Source organism: Lasioglossum baleicum, chromosome 20 (assembly GCF_051020765.1).
Source record: "Lasioglossum baleicum chromosome 20, iyLasBale1, whole genome shotgun sequence".
NCBI lineage: Eukaryota > Metazoa > Arthropoda > Insecta > Hymenoptera > Halictidae > Lasioglossum > Lasioglossum baleicum.
In genome coordinates this window covers 3,954,869-3,961,334 of record NC_134948.1, presented here as the reverse complement: position 1 = coordinate 3,961,334, position 6,466 = coordinate 3,954,869, and the positions used below count along the sequence as shown (strand labels likewise).

The window sequence follows — 6,466 nt, the reverse complement described above, 5'->3', positions numbered from 1 at the left end:
CACCCCTAATCGGCGATCGCTGCACCGGCATCGAGATAGAAGTCGGGAAAGCTCTCCGATGCGACGCTTATCCGATCAACTGACCCCCGGCAACCTGTAACGCGGAAGATCACGCGCCCGGATTTTCGACGATCCTACCGGCGCGTGCGATCCGTGGATCGCAGAGATCGCGACACGCGCCCCGAAATCACCGCCGCCGCGGTGCGTCAGAGCGTTGAACGGCGCGACGCGTTTCGCGACGTACTGGAAGCGAGAGGTTTGGGAATTTTTTGGGGAGAAACTGGTGGGACGATCTCTTCGAAACTTTTCGTATGTTTTAGAGGACGTTCTGGTATGTAGAAAATAATTTTTCTGTAACGACTTTTCGAGCTGAACTATTTCTACAGCGACCGCGGAGCGAATCGAGTGGTGGTAGCTAATTCTGTTATTTTGGGAGGGTGCTAAGGGCGACTTTGGGATTTTTTTCCGAAGAGACAGTTTTATGGATCTTTTTGAAATTTTCTGTGTATGTTCAAGGATGTTTTGGACTGTAGATAAGAATTTTTCTATTCTCGAAAACCGCCTGTGTTTGAAGCTAGACCGCATTGTTCGGAGCTACTACGTTTTGAACGGGTTTAAGCTTATCTACAGCTAATTACAGTTGCCACTAAAATAAAACCGGCGAGGGGGTGATTCTACATGCAAAAATAAGTCGAAAAAAAGGAATAACATGTTTTCGTTTGGCAGCTCATTTTCCGCCAGGTTCGCGTGCTGTAGCATATGCACAAAGTAGAATTGGTTTGACCATGGTCAGACGCGTCACACGATTCCTATGCAACAGCACGTGAATTCGCTGCAATTTGCATAAGAAAAAATGTCATTCCTTTTTACCGACTTATTTTTGCATGTGGAATCTGCCCTGGTTGTACCACGATTTCGCAAATACCCTTTATTACAGACGAATAAATCTAACCATCTCAATGAGACGCAATAAGAATCCATATCCGCAGTCCACCAATAAGCTATCTATGCGATTAATCTTGACTGAAATCTTGATTTGGCTGTGTGAAGCTGCAAACGAGCAACCGCAGTCTATTAACCCCTTAACGGGCTGCCGAGTCTCTGCGAAACTGGTCCCATGGACTTCCTAAACAATCCAGAAAAAGAATAATTGTCATCACTTCATGAATAGAAGATCTGTTAATCGCAGAGCCGAATAAATTGGCGCACACCGCAACGTTTATCGTTCGAACTGCAAGAATATCGGAGCCGGGGGGGGGGGCCCGGAACGCTCGACGTAGCCGCGGAAAACGCTCTGCGGGGGTGTCGCGTGACCTCGCGGGTCGTCGGTTCGGCATGCGGTGTCGATGGTGGATCTCCCGATCGTGTTTCAAAGCGACCGGGGTATTGTCTTACGGGTTTCGGGGCGCGCGCGTGAAACAGTATCCGGCGTGCGCGCGTCCCGTTCATTCATGCGGCCGGCAAAAAAGCGAGATCCTAATTCCCGGGGGCGCATTGTCTGGCGCAAACGAGGAAAAAAGCGGGCCGTGGACCGCGTCGCGGGGGTGGGAGGTTCGCTGTGGTCTGTATGGTGGGGGGCCGAGGCACGGCGTTGACGTTCGCGCGGCGGTGGGGTGTCCCGGAGCGACCGCCCGCGAGTGGGTTGGTCCCTAGGACGGTGGGCGTGTCCGACCACGGCCGACGGTGACCGAGAATCGCCGAGTCGGGGCTCGCGCGAGGGGAACGCCGAGGCCGGTGTTTTCGTTCGCCTTAGTTCCGCGCCGGGTGCCACGACAGTCGCATCGCTTCGAGTTTACGTGCGCGCGCGCGCGTGCTTCACAAGCCTCTCTCTCTCTCTCTCTTCTCTCTCTTCTTTCTCCGTTTTCGCTGCTGGTTTCCCCTCCCCGGGCGGGAGGAGCGCGGTTACAGAGATCACGTACTACGATCGAGTATACGCAAACGAAGAAACAAGCTAATCGGGCGGCCGCGGTCGCTCTCTGTTTCACACGGATTATACCAAATCTCGGGTTTCGTGCGAGGACCGCTCTGGAGCATACGCGCCCCCCCGAGGACGCACGAGAGGAGAGACACACGGTTACTTTGTCAGAAGGGACCCGGATCCAACGGAACCGGGGCCGACAACCCCACGCGACATCCCTGCTACCGGACGACCAAATCTCGAGAGAGCCCACGATGTGCTGTGTGTGTGTACAGTGCAGTGTCTTCTACTTCTGCTTCGTCGACTTGGTGCTAACGAAAGTGATAACGATTTTATAAACACGCCCATCGAACGTACCTCTTCTCCGCTGACCGGCGAGCCAGCCGCCGGCTACTTATCGCGACGCACTGTGATATCGAAAGAGGTAAGCACCTGCGAGGAGATCAAGAGATACGTCGACCTGCACTCTCGGATCGCGAAAGCTTTTCGTAGATTGTACGCGGGAATGATCCGGTTAGCGCGGCAGATCGGAGAACTCGAGGGTGTCGCCTTGGCTTCTGTTGACGCCCGTTAAAGAGGCGGCCAGGGGCTTTCGAGGAGATTGTTTGGTTTCTACCGTCAGGCGATTCAGGGAATATTGTGGTAGTTCGGTTGAATATTATCGTTTTTGTTTGTCACGGTTCGAGACAGGTTTAGTCGCCTTCAATATGCTAGAGGTTGACCTCCCTCCAATCAGTGCACAGTCGTTTTCATGATCACAATCGTGTCTCACTTGTGAAACTCCAAAATGCAAGGAAATGTGAGTGACTAAGTCGATAGCTTTCTGGTTCTATTTTTACCCGCATCGATCATGATCGCGTCGGCTTGAAATTCTCACAAGATATGCTCGAAACAATGTACTGTTAAGATAACATCAAAATTCGTAATCTTCTTTAATCCTTTTTTCCTCAAAATTCATATGTAAAAGTGAGCTCGTTTAATGTGGTATTTACACTGCCATAATTCGGCGAAAAAAAATCGTAGATACATTTTGTTGGGCTTGTTGGAAAGCGCAGAGTTCAGGCATTAGATCCCCGTTGGTTTGAATCCCGAGAAAATTTTGTTGACTTCTACAGAATCTTTCGAATTCATATAATGTCGGAAAAGACACCGTCCACATATTTTTTCCCGTTTCGTAGCGGAAAAGTACTTCGTTGAAAATCGACGCAGTGTACTCGAAAGCGCTGACTTTGCTCTTCAAAATCAGCCTGGGTTCATCACCCTCCGATAATTTTTCTCGGAGTTACACTAGTTTGATTATCATGCTGTTTGCAACTATTGTCCACATTGCGATGCGGTAGGGTAGTAGTGGCACCTTCCTCACTAAAAGTACTGTAAAACAGCGAAAAGAAATCGTAGCTCAATTTTCTTTTACTCTGCGTAAAGCTGAAACTTCAATCTTCAAATCCACGTTAGTTAGAAGTCGCAAAAGATATTTTTCACTTCTCCTCAGACTTTCGAATTCGGAACATTTCCGAAATACGGTAGCTCCTACTATTCTGCTCACGGTGAACTATAAAACCATCCTAAGTTAGAACAACTTGCGGGAATTTGAAGCGCAGATTTCATGCTTCAAAACGAGCCTAAGTTCATCATCGACCGACTATTTTTCACGAAGTTACATCGTGTTGAACGTATCAAAAACCTCTTCGAAATTCTCTCTTCCAGTTCTGTCGCTAGGAAATGTCGATTTTCGTCAACGTTTTCGATTATGGCAGCAGTATGTGTCCCGCAGAAGTATGTGAACGTGTGTCGGAAAAGTGTCAAGTGTTAGTCTAGACCGAGCCTAAATTAAAAAACGTGGTAAAAGAGGCTGTTAATTAGCAATTTCGTGGATAATAGGTAGCACGACGGTTATTCGACGGGGTGTTTCGGTGGGAATTCGCCTAAACGCGCAGTATGGCCGCCGACGGTTATGCTTGGGACCGCGGAGCACGCGTCTGCGGTCGTCTGATCGTAAATCGCGGGCGAAATCGAGTTCGTAACGAGCACCGCGACGTTCTCTCGATAAGTGTTACGTTGTACCGGAGTGTGCTCGTGCTCGGAAACCTTCCCGGCTATAGTGTTTCGTGCGACGCGACGGGGAGCTGGTTTGCGGCCAAGATCGCTATAGCGCGCGGAAAATCGCGTCCCCCCGACCCGTAAATCGCGATTCTGGAACCGGGAATCGGCAGTCGACCGAGAATTCGATAAAGCCGGACAGAATTTACTCTTGCCATTAACTTGTCACGCTGGATGCGGTTCCATTAGAGTAGACAGTGAGCTAGATATGCATTTTTCACCGCGGAACATTTTTACAATCCGGGAAATTGCGCTTGTGAATCATATGTTCGCGATTTCACTGGAATCTTGGAGAAATATCAACAATTTCGACGGCGTTCTTCTGGATTTTCAATCGAATTCCTGCCATCTTTACGATTCTTTCACAGTGCAGGGAATTCGAAACGCTCCTGAATTAATTGTTGAAAAATTTCTTGAAAAGTCCAAGTGAATTTAATTGTAAAAAAATCGTGAGACCGAGTGAAGACTTTCTGGATTTATGTCTGGCTAATTATGCGATCAAAACCATCGCACGATTACTACAACGGATTTTTTTTTTTCATGGAAAGTGGCAGTTTATCTTCGCAGAGATTTCTTCGACTTTATCGACTATCTTCGTCGATGTCGATGACATGGGGAGAAGCTTGATGTATGTTGACTATGGATTCTGTCATCGATGCAAAAATTGCAGTTGCATCGTCGCGATGCAGTTGCAGTAGAGAAAGTAGTTGTGTCTCGAGCGGTTAGGATAGCTACCGTATCTCACCTCGACTTGAATGTGTTCGCAGCCGTATAATAATCTGATATTCGGGAGAGAGAGAGTGTAGAATCATTCTACGCAAGAAATATTTGCGAACTGTTGACATCTACTTAAACATTCTAAACCTGATGGAAACTATGTCACTATATCCAGGAGAGCGTGTAGAATCGTTCCAGATCAGAAGTGCTCTTTTTCTTCTCGAAGCAGAGTACATTCGACTTTCTGTTCGCCGCCGTACACGCCATCAAACAAACACAGTTCAAACACACTGGAACACAACATAATCGGGTAAAAAAAATATCGTTATACCCGGGACAGTCTACAGAATCGATCCACGTAAGAAACATTGCCGTACCTTTCGTAGCTCGACCGTAAAAAATTCGCAAAGCTCCGCTGAACGTCTGAAATCAGACTTTCTGCTTGCCACTCGACACGCATGCAAACAAACACTGTTCGTACACACTTAGACAAACATAATCCTATGAACAAAAATATCGTCATACTCGGGAGACTCTACGGAATCGTTCTACGCAAGAAATATGGCCGCACCTTTCATAGTTCGGTTGCAAAAAATTCCCAAAGGTAACCAGCCAAGCTGAAACAGTTCGCATGTCTTCGAAGTAAAATGTCTGAGAAACAAAAATTGATAGAAAACAGCGGTTTTCGAATTCTTTTAGACCAAGCTACAATTTTCTGGAATGGAAATAGTTGATAGCGAAAAAACTTTCGGTTCGCCGTCGGTCCCCATCCCTCGCGTCTCGAAGTTAGGCTTGTTTGGCAGTGTTAGTGCGTTTGGCAGCGCAGTTTTTGCGATGGCCAGGGTTCGTTGGCTCTGGAGAGAGCCGTCGCTCGCGCTGTATCAAAGGAAACTGTTGTCTCTCGAAGCGAGAGGGACGGGAAGATGGCGCCTGTTCACACTCGACGGACCGTTTCGCTCGTATTTTACTTTCTCGCCTCGCCGTCGCTCTTACAATTAATATCCCTCGAGGAAAAAACTGTCCAATATATCCCTCAACGTCGTCGATGTATAAACACGATCGCCGAGAGCCCTTGGAAACTGGATAGAGCGTCCAGTTTTTCCGTCGGATCGGGTTGCCGACCACTTTTCCTCGGGGAAATTAGAGACCGATCGTCGAATAATGACTCGTTACGCTCGATTGCGCAACGAACGGGGCCCGAGGGGGGCCGACGGGACCCGACGGGCCCAGGTAGCCGGGCCGGAGGCCCCGCTGAGCGTCGCGTCGCTTTTCGCGAGGCCCCGAGCACCTTTGTTCCGAGGGACCCGCCATCGCAACGATGTCCACCGACGCGGAAATTTCGATTTCTCGACTCCCCGGGCCCGAAAAGGAAATCACTGGCCCTCACCGGAGACCCTCCGAAATCTCTCCCGACAGATAGCAACAAAGTTTCTTTGCCTTCGAAGATCTCTGCGTTTTAACCCCTTGTCTCTCGAGGTCTCCCGACTTTCGTAAAAAGCGAATATTTAGTGATGATGCCGCGGTCACAGGTGGTTAGATGATCATTTGTTTTTGTCCGAGTTTGCGGAGTAAAAAGTAATTAAACTGCGTCGAACTTCTACACAGCTGTAACATTATATTAAGAAAATCTTCACTGAATTCTATAAACTTCGTTCTAGATTGAGGAATTTTATTTTTTCTATTTGTGTTTCTTCGTGGTGTGACAGTCTTTTGGTTCGCTGTTTGAACTTC

General features: G+C 48.3%; 1 protein-coding gene across 3 annotated transcripts in view; it reads left to right on the top strand.

Annotated features, from left to right (window-relative positions):
- Nucleotides 1–1,739: 1,739 nt before the first annotated feature.
- Nucleotides 1,740–6,466, top strand: part of LOC143218983 (uncharacterized) — an 87,606-nt gene continuing 82,879 nt past the window's right edge. For all 3 annotated transcript variants that reach the window (XM_076444683.1, XM_076444684.1, XM_076444682.1), the window contains exon 1: nucleotides 1,740–2,342. The gene's annotated coding sequence lies outside the window, so the exon portion shown is untranslated. The remainder of the gene's footprint in view (nucleotides 2,343–6,466) is intronic.